We start from the raw sequence: 25164 nt of genomic DNA, 5'->3' as shown, positions 1-25164 counted from the left end.
CAGACAAAAAAACAGGCGAAACTAATCAGTGCTGTTAGACGTTGAGGTTGTGATTATACCTGGAGGTGGACGTGAGGGGGCTTTCTGGGATACCGGTGATATTTTGTTTCTTGATCTGAGTATTGTTTACCTTGCTATGCTCACATAGTAAAAATTCAAAGAGCTGCATAATTATGTATACTTTTTTGGTATTCATACAACAGTTCAATAAATTATTTTTTACATGTACATAGTGTATAGCTATGCTTCTGTTTCATTTTTTTAAAAGTTGAGATTTTTACTTATTATAAATTCTTTCACTGATAACAAGTAACAAATAAATGATAAGAGGGGTAATAACAGAGTATTAAATCAATTCTTATAATTCTCATATATCCCTAAACTTAAGGGAGAAACTATCTCATTTAACTCTCTGATGTTCACATTATATTCATGTTAAAGCCACAGAAATAGAAACTCAACAAAGATAATTTTGCTGGGATAATTGGAAATAGATTCTAGGAATCAAAAATCTTTGCCCTATCATCATTTGATAATTTGCTGATAGACACTATGAAGTAGTGGAAGAGCCAAACTTCCTGGGAACACTTCACAACCCTCCCCTTGTTATCTGGGTAAACTCGTGCAAGTTACTTAACTTGTTTGTATCTCAGTTTCCACATCCATAAAATCGGTATGATAAAAACACCTATTTCATAAACTTGTTTTGAGGATTCAATGAATTAATGCATGTAAAGCTCTCAGAACAGTGGGTTATCCCCATTATCATCTGATCCACCCAATTAGAAGAATAACCATAACTGTTCCTAGTGATTTGTACATTTTTTTCACCTAAAGCATACTTCTTAGTTAGTATTAAGTGTTAAAAGGTGTTTGAACACATGCATTTGCCTACTTCTCCTGTATCTTATTGAAAACAGAAATGTCTTCAGATTTGTGTGTCTAAAACAGATTTAAAATCTGTAACAGATTGCCTTATCAAAGAAACTGAAATCTCCCTGCACCAGAAGATTATGTCTGAAAATAAAACTGCTTATGACCACCATCATTTTAAAAAATAATTGCTCTTTCTCAAGTGACTGCAGTTGAAAACCTGACTTTTCACTGAATGTACATGTGCTTTACCTCAAAAACCCATGACATTCTGCTGTGAGCTGAATAGTCTTTAAGTGCTCAGACTTCAAGTGTAAAAAGTCATTCCTATTTTCCTCGTCTTAAAGACTGACCTGCATGTCTTCTCAATGTGCTGTAAATATCTATCTACATTAGGTAGCTTCAAAAGAAAGAAATCCTCAGAGATTAGTTGAATAACAGGTCTTCTGATGGGGTTTATTTTCATCTTTTAGGTTTTATGAGAGTGGAGCAAACTTGTGATGCAAATTTCTCCAGTAAATATTGTTTGATTGTCAAAATTAGATTTCTCAACAATCTTTCAAATTTTACATGAGAGAAAAAGATGAAGGGAAGAAAGGCAATGTTTATACAGGGAAGCTGGGCAGTTGTTCAGCAATGAGTTCCAGATGCTATCCCCATGAAGACCTTGCTTCCATGGAAGAACATGAGTCTTTTATGGTATAAGAAGCTCAAGAGGATAAATTTCCTTTTAAAACCAAATGACTCAATCCCTTCAGTAGCTGCAACTTGAAAAAAGAGGATTTGCTTACTCTGTCAGGTTATGTCAATCTACCTAACAAGACTGTGGGAGGGCCAGATTTGTCAGAGAAATCAGAATATCTCAGAGGAATTTGCATATATGAAATATCAATTTATTATAGGTTCTGCTGCTATTTTAATTCCGCTGCTCATTTATCACAATTCAAAAGAATGAGAAGTTTTCTATAACCTCACGTACGGAAAAGAGCAAAAGTCAGAATTTCTTGGATGGTTTGCTTTTTGAAGCTTTTTCTTAAAGAGGAGTTTAATAGCTTTATAGTTGTTTGTTGAATAAAAGATTATAATAAACACAAATATCTGCTTAAATGGGTCAAAGGCTTAATTCTCCACTATAATTTTCTGCGAATTATAACTTTCTACCATGAGTTTTGTGCCTATTTTTATGTTTCTATCAAGCATTCTTTGTGATTCTGTTAAAAACAAGACTATTTGTTATCAGTTTTACAGACCTGATGAGTCATCATGAATTGAACACAATTCAGTGGGACACTGATGCTCAGACTTGCAGCTCGTCCCTGTCTCTCAGCTTCCACCGTTGTTTCCATGGCTTCATTACAGTCTGTTCCTCAAACAAGAGCAGTCAGAGTGATCTTTTCAACATGTAAACAACTCATGTTTTTCCTCTGCTTAAGACCTTTCAGGAGGTTTCCATTGCATTCAAACTACAATCCCAACTCCTTGTCCTGGCTTTAGAAGTTCTTAACATTCTGTCCACTGCTTGCCTTCCTAGTATCCATTCTTCTGTCTCCCCATGCACTTACTCTACTCCAGCCATACCCACCCAGTCAGGCAAGACTTACAGATTCTGTTTATTACTAAATAGAATCTGTTTATTCAGTATTTAGTAATCACTTATCACTAAATACTAATGAGGTTTTCTTTTCTTTTTCTTTCTTTTCGAGATGGAGTCTCACTCAGTTGCCCAGGCTGGAATGCAGTGGCGGATCTCGGCTCACTGCAACCACCACCACCCAGGTTCAAGCTATTCTCCTGCCTCAGCTTCCCAAGTAGCTGGAATTACAGGTGCGCACCACCACACCTCGCTAATTTTTGTATTTTTAGTAGAGACGGGGTTTCACCATGTTGATCAGGCTGGTCTCAAACTCCTGACCTTATGATCCACCCACCTCAGCCTCCCAAAGTGCTGTGATTACAGGCATGAGCCACCGTGCATGGCCCTAAAGAGGTTTTAAATCTAATAACCGCCACTTCCCCTCATCAGCACTCACCATGAAGACTGTAAGAGCCCCCAAGGTGCAGTGGCTCATGCCTGTAATCCCAATACTTTGGGAGGCTGAGGTGGGCAGATCGCAAGACCAGCAGTTTGAGACCAGCCTGACCAACATAGTGAAACCCTATCTCTATTAAAAATACAAAATTTAGCCTGGCATGGTGGTGCATGCCTGTAGTCCCAGCTACTCAGGAGGGTGAGGCAGGAGAATTGCTTGAACTCAGGAGGCAGAGGTTGTGTTGAGCCGAGATCACACCACTGCACTCCAGCCTGGACAACAGAGCACAAGTCCATCTGAAAGAAAGAACGAGATCCTACCACTGCAGCCTGGGCGACAGAGTAAGACTCCATCAGGAAGGAAGGAAGGAGGGAAGGAAGGAAGGAAAGAAGGAAGGGAGGGAGGGAGGGAGGGAGGGGAAGGAGGGAGGGAGGGGGGGAGGGAGGGAGGGAGGGAAGGAAGCAGGAAAGGAACGAAGGAAGGAAGGGCTCCCAACTAACTTCAGTACCTCCCACCTTGGCCCTGCCACAGTGATCTTTTGATTACTTAACCGGGTGCTTATAATATTTAAAAGTTAGCAGCTCATTGCAATCAAGATTCTATAATTGAGAATTTGGAAGTAGCCTGGAACTCCCACTTATTCCAGTTCAGCTCTTTTGCTACACTTCACTCTCATATCAGCACCAGACCAGACCCTCTTACTCCTAGGATATGCTTAATATCATGGACCCCATTCCTGCAATACTGACATCAAACAGAAAAGCCTAGCCACAAGACGTGGTTTACTTCCTTGGACCTTTCTTGTTTCATCCAACATGCTTCTATTGCAATATACAGTATCCCAATGCAAATGGATATGTTGTAAGAGAAGAAGGGGCAGTCGTAACTGCTCCAACCAATGACCTCTAAGCCCGAGAACCTTGAGCAGCCCCCAATTTTTTGTAATATACAATTTAACAATGCCACCCATAGTGATAACATTGTTTTATAAAAATTGAATGATATAGATGATTTTATGCTAGTGTGCTGAGCTTAAGAATAAATGTTTCCAACATCAAGTACTAAAATATTTTTTTGATTGCTCTAGTATACTTAGAACACAGCATCTCACACTATCTTCTTCATGCATTATTTTGACAGGTTACATTGTGGAGATCATGCTTACTCTTAGGTTCTGAAAGACGTGGATCTACATGAGGGCCAAAAAAATGAACACATTTGCTTTCAAGGACCTGCATATTTAAAAAGAAAGCATCTCACCTTCAACAGTAGTTGATAAATTAGAGTTGGTGGATAATAGCAGCTACCTAGTAAGAAAGCAGAAAGATGGAAGATGACTTATATCCATAGTTTCTGTCAACAGTGCAAGTAGAAGTTTCCATATTTGTGCAAATATGGAATGATAATGTTTATTATAAATTAACAAACAACATGCATGCAAAGGAGTTCTCCTACCAGTGTACACTTTAAATATACCCAGAGAGCCTGCTCTCTATTCTGCTTTTTCTTTTACTTGTGGACAAACTATACTCTTGCATTAATATCCTCCTTAACGTCATTGTTCTGATGGGTATCCTGAAGAAGAGATGGAGAAAAGTAGAGGAAAATAGTTAAGAAGGTCTCTCTCAAACTAAAGGTTTAAAAATTAATTTCTTCTTATATAGCCCCTTTTAGTGTAGTTTGTTTTTATATTCACAGATTGAGATTCATTAATACTTGGGAAATGTCATAGGGGGATTAAAATAACAATTTTGGGAATCCTGGCCATGTTACTCTCATATTGTTTGCACACTGACTGGTTTGCATTTGCATATAAGGCAAGCATCTGTCTGCCTTTAGGTTCATTTCTCCCTGTGGCAAACATGGGATATCTGTATCCACATTTGGATGTTAATATGAGATCTGTGTTGTATTTTAAGTTTTATATACATTAAATAGCAATCTCAATTTTTCAATTCAACATTTAGTATCCTTCAACTACAAAATACTGAGTTCTTGCTAAAAACTGGAATCTCATCTACATGGTTTAAATATGTTATAATAAAGCAACTTGCAAGTATTTCATAAAGTGAAATCGTAGCGACCAATTTAAACTTGAGGAAACTGAGAGTTTAAGTGTCATATCCAAATACATGCATCTAGTAAATGCAACTGGGCTGAACCACCAAAGAACGCTCTTTTATCCTTGATGGATATGTATTTGTGGCTAGTTAGCTCAGCTGGCTAAAGGTTAAAGTTCAGTGTTAATGAGGTCAAAGACAACAATGAGAACTTTAAGTGGAGGATTTCCTCTGATTCCTAGGTGCAAGTTCAACATTTAACCCCAGCCAGGCACAAGGCAGAGTCGGGGGCTCAATACAAACCCACCACCAGTGCTGGAAATAATACTCATAAAATATATTTCTTGATAAATAGCCAAAGTCATCTCCTTTTTACAAAACAATAATAACTTAAACTTACTTCAGATTTTTTTAAGCTAGGAAGTTATCTATAGTTTTACTCTAAAAGCTAGGCAATAGGAAAAGGAAAATCAGAGAATGGTTGAGCTGGATGACACCAGTGGATCTCATGCATCTCTTCATTTGGCAGAGAAGAGAACAAATTAAAATTCATGAGTCGGGATTATTGTATTATTTTAACAACATTTCTAAGCCAATGACAGACAGCAGAGAATAGAACTCAGTTTTCTAATACCTGGTTTATGATTTTTCTACCAAACTTAGAAGGAGAATGCACTGTGGCTCCAAGCCTGAAAGAAATTATTTGTTGGCCACCTACTGAATGTGAGGAGCACATAGCTAACCTAACTTTACATATAAAACGATGGAGTTTCTTGCTTTCCGTAGTAAATGGAAGGTTTTGCTATAATCCTTTCTCAATTCCTAGTGAAATTCTCTACTTTTCCTTTAAGCTTATGGAAATATACATTTAAAAAATTTCTTTGCTTTATTGGTTTCCCTTTTCTTTTTCTCCATATTCTAAATTATAGCATTCTCTATAAACAATAACCTCAATGTTATCTTTCATCTATAAAACTCTAACCAGCCCGTTTCAAAGAGTATTACTTGGCTATCAATTGTCATGTGATAGCCAAGACAATCCTAGGGGGAAAAAAAATGCTGGAGGCATCATGTTACCTGACTTCAAACTATACTACAAGGCTACAGTAATCAAAACAGCATGGTACTGGTACCAAAACAGAGATAAGACCAATGGAACAGAACAGAGGTCTCAGAAATAATGTCACACATCTACAACCATCAGCTCTTTGACAAACTTGACAAAAACAAGCAATGGGGAAAGGATTCCCTATTTAATAAATGGTGATGGGAAAACTGGCTACCCATATGCAGAAAACTAAAACTGGAGCCCTTCACTACTTGTTATACAAATATTAACTCAAGATGGATTAAAGATCTAAACATAAGACCTAACACCATAAAAACCCTAAAAGAAAACCTGGGCAATACCATTCAGGACATAGGCATGGGCAAGGAGTTCATGACTAAAACACCAAAAGCAATGGTAACAAAAGATAAATTGAACAAATGGGATCTAATTAAACTAAAGAACTTCTGCACAGAAAAAGAAACTATCATTAGAGTGAACTGGCAAACAACAGAATGGGAAAAAATTTTTGCAATCTATCCATCTGACCAAGGTTAACACCAGAATCTACAAATAACTTGAACAAATTTACAAGAAAAAAACAAACAACCCCATCAAAAAGTGGGCAAAGGATATGAACAGACAATTCTGAAAAGAAGACATTTATGCAGGCAACAAACATGATAAAAGGTTTATCATCACTGGTCATTAGAGAAATGCAAATCAAAGCCACATTGAGATACTATCTCATGTCAGAATGGTGATCATTAAAAAAATCTGGAGACAGATGCTGGAGAGGATGTGGAGAAACAGGAATGCTTTTACACTGTTCCTGGGAGTGGAAATTAGTTCAACCATTGTGGAAGACAGTGTGGCAATTCCTCAAGGATCTAGAAATAGAAATACCATTTGACCCAGCAATCCCATTACTGGGGATATACCCAAGGATTATAAATTGTTCTATTACAAAGACACATGCACATGTATATTTATTGTGGCACTGTTTACAATAGCAAAAACTTAGAACCAACCCAAATGCCCATCAATAATAGACTGGATAAAGAAAATGTGGCACATATACACCATAGAATACTATGTAGCCATAAAAAAGGATGAGTTCAGATCCTTTGCAGGGACATAGATGAATCTGGAAACCATCATTCTCACAAACTGACACAAGAACAGAAAACCAAACACTCATGTTCTCACTCATAAGTGGGTGTTGAACAGTGAGAACACATGGACACAGGGAGGAGAATATTGCACACCAGGATCTATCAGTGTGTGGAGGGACTCGGGATGGGTAGCAGGGTTGGGGGGATAGGGAAGAGATAGTATTAGGAGAAATACCTAATGTAGATAACAGGTTGATGGATGCAGCAAACCACCATGGATGTGTATACCTATGTAACAAACCTGTACATTCTGCACATGTACCCCAGTACTTAAAGTATAATTAAAAAAAAAAAGAAAAATCCATTTTGACCATCATTGACTTAAGGTTGTAGTTCACTCACTATGCCCTCAATATGTCCTATAGCTTCCATTTTTACACAGCTTGGAATGTCATCATTATATGAGTAATAATAGCTCCTTTTTTAAAAAAAAATGAGCCCCTGATTGAATCCAGGCTTTTTGAGTATACTGGTATTTCTGACTTTCTCACACCCCCACCAACTAATCAGTGAGGTTTTGAACAATGACAACAAAAAAAATGATGTGTGGACTTCTGGTTCCAATACGGTGGCACAGAAGCAAGCTGGCTTCATCATCCCCAGCAGAAAACCAAAAAACAAATACATGGTGCTGTGATTATCATTATCAATATCCCAGAACTCAAACATGAGAATGAGACACTTTCTGTGGTCACAGAGAAGTAAAAAGAAAACAAAACTCTGAGTAGACGGTAAGAGAATCAGATTTCTATACCACTATGTCCCTTGTATCATTCTACCCAGCTTCAAAGGCATGCAAGAATTCCTCTCAGTTCATAATTTCTACAATGGAAAAAGTGAGATTGAGATGGACAGAAAACTTTCCTTCCAGACTGGTTTCCCTGGCAGCAACCCGTCCTCACCTTACTCCATAGGAAGCATCATGAGTACCTGAAGGGAGAAATATCCCTGAAATCAAGCAAAGACAAAGGGAGGTGGGACTATCATCAACAGTATTTGAAACCATGCTCTGTAACTCAGCCAAAGGAGACACCAAATGGGAGTGGCTGTCCACCATCATCACACTGTAGAGGATTCATTCCACAAGTCCCCTGTGCAGGAATCCCTAGCTAGCTGTCCCACACTACCAAAACACCCCATTTGTGACATTCCTCACTGGGGATGAATGACACTCTGATTGTTTATAGGGCCATGATAAACCTGGGCTTAAGGCACAAGCTACAGCCAAAAAGAAGGTAATGACCTAGCATTGAAGAATCTCTGAGTAAATATATCCAATAAAAAATAAAACAAGCCAAACAGAAAAGAATGGAATAAATAATCCTTCAATGCAAATACATAGACATATATCCACAAGGGAACAATGGCCTCTCTAAATGTACAAAACAAAGAACCAGTGACTGACACTAACAAGACGGCAGCATGTGAGCTTTCTGACAAAGAATTCAAAATACCAGTTTCATTTGGCATAATCTCCAAGATAACACAGAAAAGCAATTCATAAATTTATCAGTCTTCCGTTCGGTCACACCAAGCCAGCACCTGGGCCTGGAACCTCGTCGCAGCCTCTCAGCTTCTCCCACTGCTTCCCGACCATGGACCTCCGCAAAGTTATCAACCTTCAGTCCTTTGTGAAAATGTGTAAGCAGGATCCGAGCATTCTGCACCACTGAGGAAATGCGCTTCCTGAGGGAGCGGGTGGAGAGCATGGCAGGTAAAGTACCACCTGCTACTGAGAAAGCGAAATCAGAAGAAAATGCCAAGGAATAAAAACCTGGTAATAAAAAAGTGGAGGAAGACTTAAAGGCAGATGAACTATCAAGTGAGGAAAGTGATCTAGAAATTGATCATGAAGGTGTGATTGAACCAGACACTGATGCCCCTCAATAAATGGGAGATGAGAATGCAGAGATAACAGAGGGGATGATGGATCAGGCAAATGATAGGAAGTGGCTGCTATTGAAGCCCTAAATGATGGTGAACTGCAGAAAGCCACTGACTTATTCACAGCTGCCATCAAGCCGAATCCTAATTGGCCATTTCGTATTCCAAGAGGGCCAGTGTCTTTGTCAAATTGCAGAAGCCAAATGCTGACATCCAAGACTGTGACAGAGACATTGAAACAAATCCTGATTCCGCTCAGCCTTACAAGTGGTGAGGGAAAGCACACAGACTTCTAGGCCACTGGGAGGAAGCAGCCCATGATCTTGCCCTTGCCTGTAAATTGGATTATGATGAAGATGCTAGGGCAGCTCTGAAAGAAGTTCAACCTAGGGCACAGAAAATTGCAGAACATTGAAGGAATAGAAAGAATTGGCCAGGTGCGGTGGCTCATGCCTGTAATCCCAGCACTCCGAGAGGCCGAGGCGGGTGGACCGCCTGAGGTCAGGTATTTGAGACTAGCCTGGCCAACATGGTGAAACACCTTCTCTACTAAAAATCCAAATATTAGCTGGGTATGGTGGCGCGTGCCTGTAATCCCAGCTACTCAGGAGGCTGAGGCCCCAGAAGTGCTTGAATCCAGGAGGCGGAGGTTGCAGTGAGCAGAACTTGTGCCATTGCACAGAGTGAAGCTCTGTCTGAAAAAAAACAAACAAAACAAACAAACAAACAAAAAAGAAAGTGTTAAGAAGGCTCGAGAAGAGCATGAGCGAGCTCAGAGGGAGGAAGAAGCCTGACAACAGTCAGGAGCTTAGTATGGCTCTTTTCCAGGTGCTTTCCTGGGGAAATGCCTGGTAATTTTCCTGGAGGAATGCCTGGAATGTGAGGGGGCATGTCTGGAAAGGCCAGAATGCCTGGACTCAATGAAATTCTTAATGATCCAGAGTTTCTGGCAGCCATGCAGGATCCAGAAGTTAGAGTGGTCTTCCAGGATGTGGCTTGAAATTCAGCAAATATGTCAAAATACCAGAGCAACCCAAAGGTTATGAATCTTATCAGTAAATTGCTAGCCAAATTTAGAGGTCAAGTGTAATGCCCGTCTGATAAATACAGCCCTTGCTGAAGGAAAAGCAACCTAGATCACCTTATGGATGTCACAATAATACAAACCAGTGTACCTCTGACCTTCTCATCAAGAGAGCTGGGATGCTTTGAAGATAATCCCTACTCCTCTCCCCCCAGTGCAGCTGAAACATTTTACAGCAGTTTGCCATCAGGATATTCATTCAGGTAATGTTATCCTGCTAGGAATTACAAACTTTTAACATGTTTTAGACCTTAAAAATATTTAAAACCTATTTAAAGGCCTGTTAATTCTTATATTTTTCTTTTCTAATTCTTTTGGTTTTTTCTTTGAATTATTGCTCTAATTTAAGTGAAATAAAAGTTTGTTAGTGCAAGGCAAACTCATCTGAGGATAAAGTTTGTGTTAGATATGTGGTTCCTGGAGCATTTTGACCTGTCTTTTTAAATGCTGTATCTTTTTCTTTAAAGATTTATTTCAATAAAACTAATGGAGACCACCAGGATTTCAGTAGGGCCTGAATAGGGACTGGAAGGACTTGGCAGGGCAGCAGCAATCTTGCTGTGTTGTATATGACATAGATCCTTGGGCAAGTTGCCCTTAAATCTTACACTGTGGTGAAGGGATGACTTTTTTGTAATGCTGCGGTAAAGTTGGAGTACTTGGTTCTGGTCCTGTCCAGGACATTTAATACATGTTTCACATTATTTCCGCAAAGGGGAAATAAGAGAGTGTTTTTCTTTTGATATTTCTATGCTTAAAATTCTCTTTCCTAGTCAAAAAATGCCCACTCTGTGTCTGCTTTCTGCTTGTTGCATTTTTTCTCCCTTACTTTTCTTGGGCCAAAGACAGGCTTTTTCCACCAGCATCATCACTGCTATCATCATTAACGGCATAATTGTATAAGTATACTAAATGCTGAGTTTAATTTAATAGGTAATATACATGGTAGTTGTAGGGTAATACCCACAACTGTAGTTTCTTACTTGGCCACAAGATTGCTTTTTTAAGTGTTAGACTTCCACTCTGGCAAAATCTTGTCTTACCAAAAGACATTGGGAAAAGGGATTCCCTTTGATGTTTGGTCTTCTACTTACAAAATAGCTATTGCAGTTAGAGTTTATCTTGTAGTATTCATCTTTGTGTTTTGAAGATTAAAAGGTTTGAATTAAATTGATATACACAGAGGGGAACCAATTTTTTTGATCCAATGTGAATTATAAATGAGATAATTCACAGTTATTCATTGTGGAGTTGTTGAGACTATAAAAGACTCATTGTCGGGCTGGCTTTAGTTCAGCAGTTACTTCAACAATGCTTTCTATAGTGGAAACACTACCACTCTGCGTGGTTTGAGACCCGCGGGCGCCCTCCGGCTTTTAAAAAAAAGACTCATTATCTTTGTGTTCAGTTCGTTCTTAGTGTAACCATACCCCCACCTCTGCTTGCTTTCTTTCCCTCCCCTCCAAAGACAAAGAAAATAATAAATAAATATATAAATTTATCAGAGAAATTCAACAGGGAGATTGAAATAATTGACAAAAAATCAAACAGAAATCTTGGAACTGAGAAATATATTTGCTGAACTAAAAATCCATTAGAGGCCCTCAATTGCAGAATGGATCAAGCAGAGGAATGACTCAGTAAGCGCAAAGACAACCTATTTGAGAATACATAGGGGAGAAAAAAGAATGATTAGGAAAAAATACCAAATGCAAGATACAGACAATTACTTCAAATGAGCAAATTTAAGAATTATTAGTATTCACGTGAGAGATGAGCAAGAAAAAGGGGTAGAAAACTTATGATGCAAATAACTTATTCAAATGAAAGCTGAGAAAATTCACCACCCTCAGACTCATCAGAAATGCTTAAAGGGAGTTTTTGATTAAAAAAAAAAAGAAAAAACCATTAACATGTTTTTTTTTTTTTTAAAGCATTTGAAGGTATAAAACCCACTGGGCTGGGTGTGGAGACTCATGCCTTTAATCCCAGCACTTTGGGAGCGCTAGGTGGGTGGATCACAAGGTCGGAGTTCTAGATCAGCTTGGGCAATATAATGAAACCCTATCTGTACTAAAAATACAAAAAAATTAGCCAGGCATGGTGGTGGGTGCCTGTAATCCCAGCTATTCAGGAGGCTGGGGCAGGAGAATCGCTTGAATCTGGGAGGCAGAGGTTGCAGTGAGCCGAGCTTACACCACTGCACTCCAGCCTGGGTGGCAGTGTGAGTCTCCGTCTCAAAAAACAAAGACAAAAAACCGCTGACACAGAGAAACACAGAATACTTAACTACTGTAATTGTAGTGTACAATCCACTCTTAATTCTAGTATGGAGCTCAAAAGACAAATCTAACAAAGTAATAATAGCTACACTAGACTGTCAAGAAATAGGTAATATAGAAAAGGTAAATTGAGACAAGTAAAAATCAAGATTTAGGGGAGATGGAGTTAAAGTGTAGAATTTTTTTTGTTATTTTCTTCTTTGTGTCTATTCTTTGTGATCTAAGATAAATTGTCATCTCCTTAAAATAATTTATCATATCTATAAGATAATTTTTGTAAGCCTAATGCTAACCACAGTGCAAAAACCTACAATAGATTCACTAAAAATAAAAGCAATTAATTAAAACACAATACCAGAGAAAACCACATAACCACAAAGAAAGACATGACGGAAGGGACAAGTTATAAAACAACCAGAAAAGAAGCAACTAAATGACAGTAGCAAGTCCTACTTATCAAGAATAACACTGAATATAAATGAACTGAATTCTTCAATTAAAAGGCATAGAGCGGCTGAATGGATAAAGCAACAAGATCTAGTCATATGCTACCTACAAGAAAAAGGCACATATAAACTGAAAGTGAAGGGGTGAAAAAAAGATATTCCATGCAACTGGAAACCAAAAAAGAGTAGGAGTAGCTATACCTATATCAGGTAAATACACTAAAAATTAAAGACTGTAAAAAGAGACAAAGAAAGTTACTATATAATGATAAAGGGGTCAATTCAGCAAGAGGATATAACAATTATAAATATCTATGCACCCAAGGATATAACAATTATAGTATCTATACACCAGAGCTTCAAAGTATAAAAGGTGAACATTAATAAATCTAAAGGAATAGATAGCAATATAATTACAGGAGATTCAACACCCTCTTCTCAGTAATGGACAGTGCACCTAGAAAGAAAATCAACAAAAAAACACTGGAGCTAAACTACATACTAGACCTAATAGGCCTAGTTTAAGTTTACAGAACATTTCATCAACTGCTGAAGGATACACATTTTTTATCTGCACAGGGAGCATTCTCCAGAACAGATGATATCTTAGGCTACAAAACAAGTATAAACAAATTTTTAAAATAGAAATAATATAAATATCTTTTATGACCACAATGGAAAATCAAACATTAGAAATCAAAAATAAAAAAAACCTCTGAAACTAAACAAACATGGAAATTAAAAAACATGCTCCTGAGCAACAAATGGGTCAATAAAGAAATTAATAAGGATTTTAACAACTTCTTGAAACACATGAATATGGAACTAAAATACACCAAAATTTATGGGATACAGTAAAATAGTACTAAGAGAGAAGGCTATAGCAATAAATGCCTATGTTGAAAAAGTAGAATGATATCAATAACTATGATGCACCCAAAAATGTAGAAAAGCAAGAACAAACCCAAAATTAGTAGAAAACAAGAATAATAAATGAAATTGAGATTAAAAACAATATGAAGATCAATGAAACAAAAGGTCATGTTTTTATGAAAGGAAAATGAAGTTGACAGTCCTTTAGTTAGTCTAAGAAAACGAGAGAGATGATCCAAATAAATAAAATCAAATAGAAAAGGAGATGTAAGAACTGAGATCACAGAAATACAAAGAATCATGAGAGACACTTAGGAACAACTATACGCCAACAAATTGATAAATCCATGAATACATACAACCTACTAAGATTGAACCAGGAAGGAATAGAAAAATCTCAACAATCCAATAGTGAGTGACAAGATTAAAGCTGTAATTATAAAAACATTCCCATCAAAGGAAAACTCGGGACCTTAGGCCTTCACTGCTAAATTCTACTAAACATTTAAAGAAGAACTAATACCAATTATATTCCAACCCATAAAAAAATTGAAGAGGAGGGAATACATCCAAACTCATTCTGTAAGGCCAGCATTACCCTAATACCAAAACCAGATAAGAACACAAGAAAAACAGTATAAAAAACTACAGTACAATATCACTAATAAACATAGTTGTGAAAATCTTCAACAAAATACTAACAACCTGAATGTAATAAGGCATTAAAAAGATCACTTACCATGATCAAGTGGGATTCATCCCAGGGGTGCAAGGATGGTTCAACATATACTAATCAATAAATGTAATACATTACAGTAACTAAACCAAAAGCAAAAACCATATGATGTTTCAATAGATGCCAAAAAAATCCAATAAAATTAAACATATCTTTATGATAAAACGCCTCATCAAAACATACCTCAAAATAATAAAGGCCATACACAACACCCTACAGCAAATATCATACTGAACGGGGAGAAATTGAAGGTCTCTCCTCTAAGATCTGAAACAAGACAAGGATGCCCACTTTCACTACTTTTATTCAAAATAATACTGTAAGTCCTGGATAGAGCAATTGGGCAAGAAAAAGAAAAAAATGAGCATCCAAATTGGAAAGGAAGAAGTCAAATTACCCTTGTTTGCTGATGATATACCCTTATATTCAGAGAAATCTAAAAATTCCACCAAAATCTTTTAGAACTGACAAATGAATTCAGTAAAGTTGCAGGATACCAATCAGCCTAAAAAGTCAGTGGTGTTTCTGTATGCTAACAGCAATCGATCTGAAAAAGAAATCAGGAAAGCAATCCAATTCACCAAAGCTACAAAAAATATAAACTACTAAAAATCCATTTAACCAAAGAAGTGAAAGAAACTATGACACACAGATGAAATTGAAGAGGACACAAAAATAGAAAGACATTCGTGTTCATGAATTGGAAGAATTAACATTGTTAAAATGACCGTACTACCAAACCAATTCACAGATTCAATGCCAATGCCCCATCAAAATACCAGTGACATTCTTTACAGAAATAGAAAAAACAATACTAAAATATGTATGGAATGAAAAAAGACTCCACAAAGCAATCCCAAGCAAAAAGAACAAAGCTGGAGGCATTTGAAGATGGTATCTGACTTCAAAGTTTACTATAAAGCTATAGCAATCAAATCAGCGTAGTGCTGCCATAAAAACACAATGGAACAGAATAGAGAACCCAAATATAAATTCATACATTTATGGCCAACTCACCTTTGACAAAGGCACCAAGAATATATAATGGGGAAATAATAGTCTCTCTAATAAATGGTGCTATTAATACTGGATAAGCATATGCACGTGAAGTTAGACCCCTATCTCTCACACACGAATCAAATCAGCTACAGAAACTACAGAAGAAAACACCGAGGAAACACTCCCAGGACATTGACCTGAGCAATGACTTTTGTGTGTAAGACCTCAAAAGCACAGGCAACCAAAGCAAATATAGACAACTGAGATTACATCAAGCTGAAATGCTTCTGCAGAGCAAAGGAAACAATCAACAAAGTGAAGAGACAACCTACAGAATGGGATGAAATACTGGCAGTCTATCCAACTGACAAGGAATTAATAACCAGACTACAGGAGAAACTCAAACAATGCAATAGCAAAAAACAATAATCCAATTTAAATAATAAAAATAGGTGAATCGATATTTATCAAAAGAAGACATACTACTGGACAACAGGTATATGAAAAAAATACTCAACATCACTAATCTTCAGAGAGATGCAAAGTAAAACCACAATATCATCTCACCCCAGTTAAAATGGGCTTCATCAAAAAGACAGGTCGTAACAAATGCTGGTGAGGATTTGGAGAAAGAAGAACCCTCATATTGGTGGGAATGTAAACTAGTACAACTACAATGAAGAACAGTTTTGAGGTTCCTAAAAATACTAAAAATAGAGCTATCATATGATCCAGCAATTCTGCTACTCAGCATAGACCCAAAAGAAAGCAAATCAATATATCAAAGAGATATGTGCACTACCATGTTAATTGCATCATTATTTGCAATAGCCAAAATATGGAATCGACCATCAGTGTATGAATGGATAAAGAAAATGTGGTATGTATACACAATGGACTATTATTTGGGCATAAAAATGAATGAAATTCTGTTGTTTGCAGCAACATGAATAGAACTGGAGGTCATTATGTTAAGTAAAATAAGCCAAACACAGAAATACAAATATCACAGGTTCTCACTCATGTGTGAGAGCTAAAAAAAGTGGATCTTATAAAGATAGATAGTAGACTGTTGGTGACCAGAGGCCAGGAAGGTTATTGGGGAGTGAGAGATGAAGAGAAGTTGATTAATGGGTACAAATAAGAAGTTTGATAGAAAATATAAGACCTAGTGTTCAATAGATCAGTAGGGTGACCCTAGTTTATTGATATAGACAATAATTATCAAACATTTAAAATTACCTAGAAGAGAATAATTCAAATGTTTCTAGCATTAAAAAGACAAATATTTAAGGTGATGGATATGATTTGATCTGTACAAATCATATGAATTGAAAGATCACATGTACTGTGAAAATATAAACATCTATTTTGCATCAATGAAAAAAACTCAACCCACAAAAGAATCATGCATGTCCTTTTAGATTCCTTTGTTTTTTTCACAGAAAATTCTAGAAATACTCTAGAAAGTGGGTGACATTTAAAAGTACTGATTTCTAGCAGATGTCTGTCTATGTAGGTGAATTCTCCTTTTCACTTTCCAGTTGTATAATTTGCCAGGCAGTTGACAATGACAAACAACAAACATACAGACTAGGCAACTGTACAGAAAGAAAAATCAAAATAGGAATTCAAACGTTTAGTGTATATATAACTTACACTGTTTTCAGCAAGTTAGAGTCACCTTTTTTCCCTCAAATGAATTCAAAACAAGTGAAAAGAAAGGGATTTGACAGTGCTACAATGCCATTAATTAAGATTTTTGTTTAAATCAGCTTGAACCTTTACATTTCACTTTTAAAATTTGACTTCATATCTCCATATACCCAAGTGAAAATTATAAATTATTGTGTAGATTTTATTTAGATTTCTGATAGTGTTGCTTTACATTTCTCATAAACTTGAGTTTTAAGTTTTAAACTTGAGCTTTAAGCTTCTCATAAACTTGAAACATCAGGGTCACCCAAAAGGGCTTATGAAAACACATAAAAACAAAAACAAAAACACATATCACTGGGCCCCCAGACCCAGAGTTTCTGATTCAGTAGGTGTGGTGGTGCTTGAGAATTTGCATTTTTAACAAGTTCCAATGTAAAGCTGCTCCTGAGACCACAATTTGAGAACCACTGATTTATAATAATAAAAGTATGAATTATTTCTTATTGTAAATAAACACCTTAACACAAAAGCAACCTCAGACACTAATCATTTGACAAGAATCAGATTTAGATTTTATAACCATCTGGAGGAAATTATTCTATACAATTGCACTTTGCTTCTTTTTGACAAAGTTGCTTGGTCCAGGTGAGCTTCAAGTTACTGATTCCAAGCTAGATTGTGAAATCTAAACTCAAATACTAGGCTACTTAAAAAATACAATAAAACGTTTATAAATGCAATTGATCTCGTGAACACCTAACAACTGTCCTTAGGTACTAACAGTTCATTGCTCAAATTACATAAATGATTCATAATTTTCATAATGTGCAAACAGGAAATACTAAAAGAAAGAAGAAACAAACTCTCAGCAGTTTTGTTTTAGGAACTGCCTGGGTGGTATCATTGATTCAGCCTTGTTCTCATCCTGGATGAAGTCAGAGGCACTTTGCCAAGTAGTCAAAATAAATATTAGCAAGATTAGAAAGAAGGAAATAACAAAGAAAAACTTATATAAATAAGTGCCTTGTAGTTACTTGCAATTTGCTGCAGTTTTTAGGCATAATAGAAATAGTCCAGGCTTTGCTTCCATTTAAAAGAAAAGTTTCTGAATTGTAAATATAAATCATGCTCCTTTACTTCCACCATGACAGTGTCTGCCTCAACAATGCAGAGTGCAGAGATTTACTGTGCTAGACAACTGTTTCAGATCTCCAGAAGCTGCTAGGAGAGACAGATCAGCACAACCTGACTTAAAAACACTAAGGTCACTTCAGTCAGTGTGGTCTTCACGAATACATGTTCCTGAATGGAAAATCATCTGTTTTGCAGTAGATTTCAGTACCTTTTGTTAGAGACCCTCTATGCTCAAAGCCTTAAGCAGGAACTTCAGGCTTCATTGCACCAGGCCTCCCTAGAAAGGCCCAGTAACAGCCATAAAAGGGCTTTATAATTTAAGGTGAAAAGGCGTGATTACGAGTCTCAAAACCCTAAGTGCCAAAAAGCATTTTAAACAGGAGAAGACTGACAGGCCTGTCAGTGGTAATGCATCTATATTTGCATCTGACCTGAAAGCACTTTCAACATCTGCAAGGAAAAAAAAAATCAACGGAAGAAAGGTTGTCTTGGAATGGAAGATTAACGATACAGCAAAATGCCTAGTTCTGGTAGGAGAGCCTTATGCCCCAAATCCAGTTGTCACCTAGAATTGAACATTCTTTGGAATGAGCTCTTTCTTTTGGGTTATATATTTGTTTTCTTGCATGCTAAAGTAAGAACAAGGAGGAGGACAAAAAGAATATATTTCACATCTTTTTAACTGCTGTGAACCCACAAGAATTGGTTCAAAGATGAAGACTGAGCTGTCCGTCAACTTGGATAGATGTCTCCTTTGTAAACACTTTGGTGACTAGCTTCCTTGTGGTCTGGTCATGGTATTTGTAATCATTTCTTAGCATAAGGGATTGGGGAAAAAGTATCAGTTTCAATAGATTGACAATAGGTCAAAGTTTCTGTTGACAAAGTTTGGAGACTGAAAGTCAAAAATATCTTAACCGTCAACTGTTTATTTTGTTTGGCATAATAAACCTGTACATGAAATTAATGAATGGTTCTTGCAAAGGCATGTGCAAGCTAGAGACAAAAATATAAAATGTTTCTTTTATAGTTATTTGCTGATTATTCTCAGTTGCCATTGTATCTGTAACAATGTAGATGTAAATTCACAGGTTTTGATATGGAATTTGATTATACTTATTATTATACTGTAATGCTGTATAATAATGTTATTACATTGTAAATTGTGAAAGTGTTATGAATTGATCAAATACATATGCCTTTGTAAAAAGGAAAGTTTTGAAGTAATTTTGCAGTATGTTTCCAGATATGCTCAAGTCCAGTTTCAGCTGTAATTAACATAAGGAGAGCTTTCTTGAAGCCATTTACAGAATGAAATGTCTCTAGGGATTAGTAAATTGCATGCTTTTGAGGTAATTTCCGAAGGAAGAAGCTTTTATACCCTACTATGAAATCTCTTAGACACCTCCTATGGAGCTGCAGTTGACTTTCATAAACAGCATAATGACTACATGTCAAAGAAAGAGTGATAAACTATGGCTCTTCAAAGAAATAAAAGGTGCCTACAAGCTTTCTTTCTTTCTGCTGACATGTGTAACATAAAATTAGCCCACAAAGACATTGAAAATATACTTTCTTTTGCAAGATGGGCAATTATTTTAAACACTGCAAAGCAACTATAGCTTCCTTGTTTAATTTTTTTTTTTTTTTTTTTTTTTTTGAGACAGGGTCTCACTCTGTTGCCCAGCCTGGAGTGCAGTTGTGTGATTTCAGCTCAATGCAACGTGCACCTCCTGGGTTCAAGCAATTCTCCTGCCTCAGCCTCCCAAGTGGCTGGGATTATAGACATGTGCCACCATGCCCGGCTAATGTATTTTCAGTAGAGATGGGGTTTCACCATGTTGGCCAGGCTGGTCTCAAACTCGTGGCCTCAAGTGATCCACACACCTCAGCCTCCCAAAGTGCTGGGATTACAGGCATGAGCCACCATTCCAGGCCTTGTTTAAAATATTTTGCTTATTATTGTTTATTGGGGAAGAAGAAATTCAGCAATGTAAGAATTTTTTTTAAATATACACTTTAATAAAAATCATATTATATATTGTGAGAAAAGCAAGCCAAAAAAAAAAAAAATCTCTTAACCAAAGTTCCCAGGAACTTAACAACATAGGATTAAAAGAATAAATCTACATATGCAAGCCCGTGTTCTTTGCATTAAAACTTAGGGAATCCTACATATTTTTCCATGTATTTAACTAACATCATGTGTTCTCCTCTCCTCCCCTCCCCTCCCCTCCCCTTTCCTCCCCTCCCCTCCCCTCCCCTCTCCTCTCCTCCCCTCCCCTCCCCTCCCCTCCCCTCTCCTCTCCTCTCCTCTCCTGTCCTTTCTTAGTGTGAATAAATGTGTCACTGCTCTTTGTGCATGTCTCATCGTTATATGATGGCTTAGTGTAGATGTATATGTTGCAGGTCTCAGCATTTTGTGTGTGCCTGTATGTGTTTTTAATTTACTGAGCTATTCTAAGTGCAACCAAATACTATCCATCAGGATTTTAAGAAAGAAATTATTCTGCCAAAAGCAATTCATTGCAAAAATATTAAATATTTTGAATGAACTAGTCTCAATAGTAAATATTTCTATCCATAAGAGAAACAAAAGAAATAATCATATGTTGAGAATATAATTCAAAATAGAATTAAAATAAATACAAAATTGGTTTTAGATTCCTACAGTTAAAATAATAGTTATATTTAAGAAATTTGGTGTCATAATAATATTGCATTAAATTTCTTTAGTGTTTTTGAGTTTTCAAAACACTTTCAAATATGCCATCTTTTCTAGCCTTCAAAATAGCTTCTTAAGGCAGACAGGATTAGTCACCATTTTCCAAATAAAAGATTGATGCTCAAAGTGGTTGTTAGTTTTCCAAGTTTATGCAACAAAATATGATAAAGCCACGTCTAACACCTGTAATTCTCATTTCCAACCCAATGCTATTTTCATATGGACTCCTAATGTAAAAAGACATAAAAAGACTCCCAAAGGAAACCCATCCCCAAATGCCTACTGATAAGGATTTCCCATGGCCCCTATACATGTAAAGAGCTACTTACCTAAACCCTTGCTCACAGCACCCTCTGTCACCCCAGCTGCCACAGTCTCCCCACTGGGACCCCAGAGACCTCTCCATGATCCGACAAATGAAGGATTAAGGCGTAGTTAAGCAGGAGGCCTTGAGGACCTTCCTCCTGTCTTCTAGCTGGAGTGTCTTCTCAATGGTCAATGACACAGAAAATAGGTAATTAAACATTTTGAAAAATGCCCTTGGTTTCACATGGCTAACTCAAAAATGCCCGTAGTTCAAAACATTTGGCATACCGAATATGATAACGGTTCTCAAATTGCTTAGTTCCCTTGTATTTCTTATTATAGGGTGCTTCATGAGGGACCGATTTCTTGATTTCTTTTCGTGTGTGTGGTGACAGCTGCTTCAGGGTTAAGTGTAAAAATGAAGAGAACTGTATTTTCTGTAATTGACAAGGAACATGCAAAATCAGTAATATATGAAACATAAGGGGCGTATAAAGTCAAGTATCAGACACATGAGATGAGGTCATTGTTTAATGTTTGTACTTAATAGTTGCTACTAATGTTAATAAAGACAAACACGGTCTAATTTCTAGGAGGAAATATAACACACTTTGCAACTAAATTCAATCAAACTAATATTTCTTGAGGATCTCCAAAGTAAAGGGACTTGATGAGGTATTAGCTATTCAAATTTGGGAAAGAAGCTCATAGTTTAGTGGGTTGGAGGCAAACTGTAAATGAATCAATAAATAAGACCCAATAGATCCACTATTCTGAAAACTAATTATTTGTTTTGTCTTTCCCCTTAGTTCAATGATTAGTATACACATAATACATAATGAATGACAGGCAGTGCAATGCAGCAAGACAAGACAAATCTACAGTCAACACCAGTTGGAGCCCTGGTTTTGCCATTTTCTCATCTCTTAACTTCGCAAAAATAATTTAAATAGATTCAAACACGTCTTTGACCCTCATATACCAGTTTCCTAGAATTGTATATCCTTTCTGGAGTGTATACAACTCATGTAGAAAATGTTACAGATTTAAGCCTAACAACTGGACTAAGTGGTTGAGTTGAGGATACAAAGGAGAGTCTAGATTTGAAGACATTTTGGGGATTATCAGAACTGTTTGATCATTTGGATGTGGACTATGAGAAAAAGGGAATAAAGATGACCCCTAGTTTTTTAGCTTAGGGAACTGCTTAGGGGACATTGCCGTTAATGCAAGAGAGAGGGCAGAAGGAACTGGTTTGGGAAAGAAAACAGTGGCTGCTTTCTAGGATTTCCCACAGGTTGAGGTATCTGTGGGAGTCACTGGAGTCCTTTTGGGTACCTGCTTCAAGCCTTTCATCTGTGCTTCCGATTCCAGCCAAGTCATAAAAAGCATTTGGTACAGGTTTTGACCCACTTACTGCTGACCATGCCCATTCTGAAATATCATCTGTGGAATGCTAGCTTCTTTCCATAGCAATTTCTCTGACACTATGGTGTGCAATGTCCATGGCCAGGAAGCCCACTCACATTCATACACAGGCAACCAGAATGCAATGGAATAAACACTAAGTGGAAAAATTGGAAAGAAATGGGTGATGGCAGCCCATGAATAGATGCTTCTTTCATTCACTGATCTTTAGATCCTTCTAAAAGACAATTCTGAGTCTTTTAGAAGGATCCTGAGACAATCAGTCCAACAACACTCCATCGTTTTTTGGCTCTTTCTGGTCCCTAACTTCTGTTCCTTGGGCTGACATTCCAAAATAAACCAACTTGACTCAGACTCTACCTTCCAGCAGGAATTACAATTTAAAGAAACACATTAATAAAGATCTCCAGCCAGCAGTTGTAAGTTCAGAATTGGAGCTCGAAAAAAAATAAGAGTTTTGAGATAGACATTTGAAAATAATTGTTTACAAGTAGAATTTAAAGGAAGAGAGGATAGAAAAGAAAAAGATTGAAGAGGAAGAAACCTGAAGAAAAAGTAAGAGCTGTAGACAGAACCATAGGAAAGAGCAACATTATCAAGGGACATGGAGGAAGGAGATTTAGCAAAATAGAAAGAGAAAAAATAGAGAAGTTAAAAGAAAATCAGAAGATAGTCATGGAGGCCAATAGAAGAATTTCTACCAGAAGCCATTTTTGGAGAGTGAGGATGGAAAAATGACCTGCTGGGCACTATGCTTGTTACTTGGGTGATGAAATAATATGTATACCAAACCCATGTGGCATTGATTTATCTATAGTACAAACCTGCACAGGTATCCCTGAAACTAAAATAGAAGTTGAAAAATATTATATATAATTACAAGCATAAAGTAGAAGCCATTTTCCACCTGTGTCAGTGCTGTATTCTAACATGCCCAATATTTTAAAGAAGGAAGAAAAGTGGAAAATGATAAGAAAACATGGAAAGGGGGAAATTATATACTATGCTGAACACCGTTCTTTGTTGTACTACAGAAAATAACGTATGAACGCACGGATAATACTGGTGCTTCATACAGGCAGCTGGAAGCTGTGGTGAGAACCACCTTCTAATTTTGATCTTCTATAGCCTCAAACTGGGACCTCTACTTTCCTCAGCATATTTTACTAAGTAAAATGACAGTTGCCTGGGGAGTTTAGCATTCTCAGCTGACATCATAGCGAAATGATTTGATGATTTAGAGTAAATCTAAAATCACAGTAAAGTGATTTTTCAAATTATTAGTTGTTTTCCTAAAAGTGCTTGCTGCAGTCCTATATTTGCGTGTGTGTGTGTGTGTGTGTGCACTGAAAAATTTGAGGCCAGGTGTGATGCCTCATCTAGGTAATCCCAGCACTTTGAGGGGCTAAGGCAGGAGGACTGCTTGAGGCCAGGAAGTTGAGACCAGCCTACACAACATAGTGAGACCCCCGTCTCTACCAAAATAATAATAATAATAATAATCAGCCAGGTACAGTGGCACATGCCTGTAGTCCCAGCTACTTGAAAGGCTGAGGAAACAGGATTGCGTGGGCCAGGAGTTTGAGGTTGTAGTGAGCTATGATTGTGCCACCGCAGTCCAGCAACAGAGTGAGACAAACAAACAAAATGAACAAACAAAAAACAACTCAAAATGTGAAGAACATATGTTAATACAAAGTGGCTATCACAATACTGGAATTACTGGCAACTTTTACTTCTGAAAAAATATGCGTTTTCTGAGATTTTTGCAAAGTGCATGTTTTTCTTTTATAATTAGTATAAAAACTACAGTAATTTTAAGAACAAAAACTCAGTTGAATTATGTAAAAAATATTTCCTTAATAAATTGTTCCTTAGAATGTCTTATCTTCATGAGTTGTCTCAAATTTACAAACTCTTCTATTTTCAGCCAGACAAGAGGATTTTCATTTCAAAGCGGTTATCTGCAAGTGGAGGTAAAAGTGGTACAAAATTGTGTCCATGTGTGCTTAGTGCGAATAGATCCAGGCAGAAAAACTGCCCGCTAAACTAGTTTTCATTATCCAAGGATTAAAATGTGTTAGACCTTATTGTAAATATGTGGGACATGAGCTGTGGATTAACTTTTCCCTCTAAGGAAAAGTGTGATATAAAACTAACACAACTTAATCCTAAAATTAACTAACTCTAAATCACAGGTGTTCTCCTCAGAAGGTGATAGGTGGATTTATTTTGGTTTTGTTTTTTATTAATTTTATTTGTTCGGTCTAGTAAATGTGTCAACTTTTGTGCTGTCACCTGGGATGCTGAACACCGAATGAGTTCAGCAGAACTTAGCTGATTTTCCCTGACAGGAACTGAAATGTTTTTCTGTTTGTTTCCAAAGTTTTGATGTTTAAAGGGAGTTTATAGAATAAGAAGT

General features: G+C 36.9%; 1 long non-coding RNA gene and 1 pseudogene across 3 annotated transcripts in view; one reads left to right on the top strand and one right to left on the bottom strand.

Moving 5' to 3' along the window:
- The window catches only part of LOC118151480 (uncharacterized), a 115891-nt gene that overhangs the window by 68485 nt on the left and 22242 nt on the right, over positions 1 to 25164 (bottom strand). For all 3 annotated transcript variants that reach the window (XR_013532595.1, XR_013532596.1, XR_004739823.2), the window contains 2 exons: positions 4164 to 4210; positions 2124 to 2233 (listed from right to left, as the gene is read on the bottom strand). This is a non-coding gene — a long non-coding RNA (uncharacterized LOC118151480). The remainder of the gene's footprint in view (positions 1 to 2123; positions 2234 to 4163; positions 4211 to 25164) is intronic.
- On the top strand, positions 8782 to 10070 carry LOC100405804 (hsc70-interacting protein-like; annotated as a pseudogene).

This window comes from Callithrix jacchus, chromosome 2 (genome assembly GCF_049354715.1).
Source record: "Callithrix jacchus isolate 240 chromosome 2, calJac240_pri, whole genome shotgun sequence".
Classification (NCBI taxonomy): Eukaryota; Metazoa; Chordata; class Mammalia; order Primates; family Cebidae; genus Callithrix; species Callithrix jacchus.
This window is presented reverse-complemented; position numbering and strand designations above follow the sequence as displayed.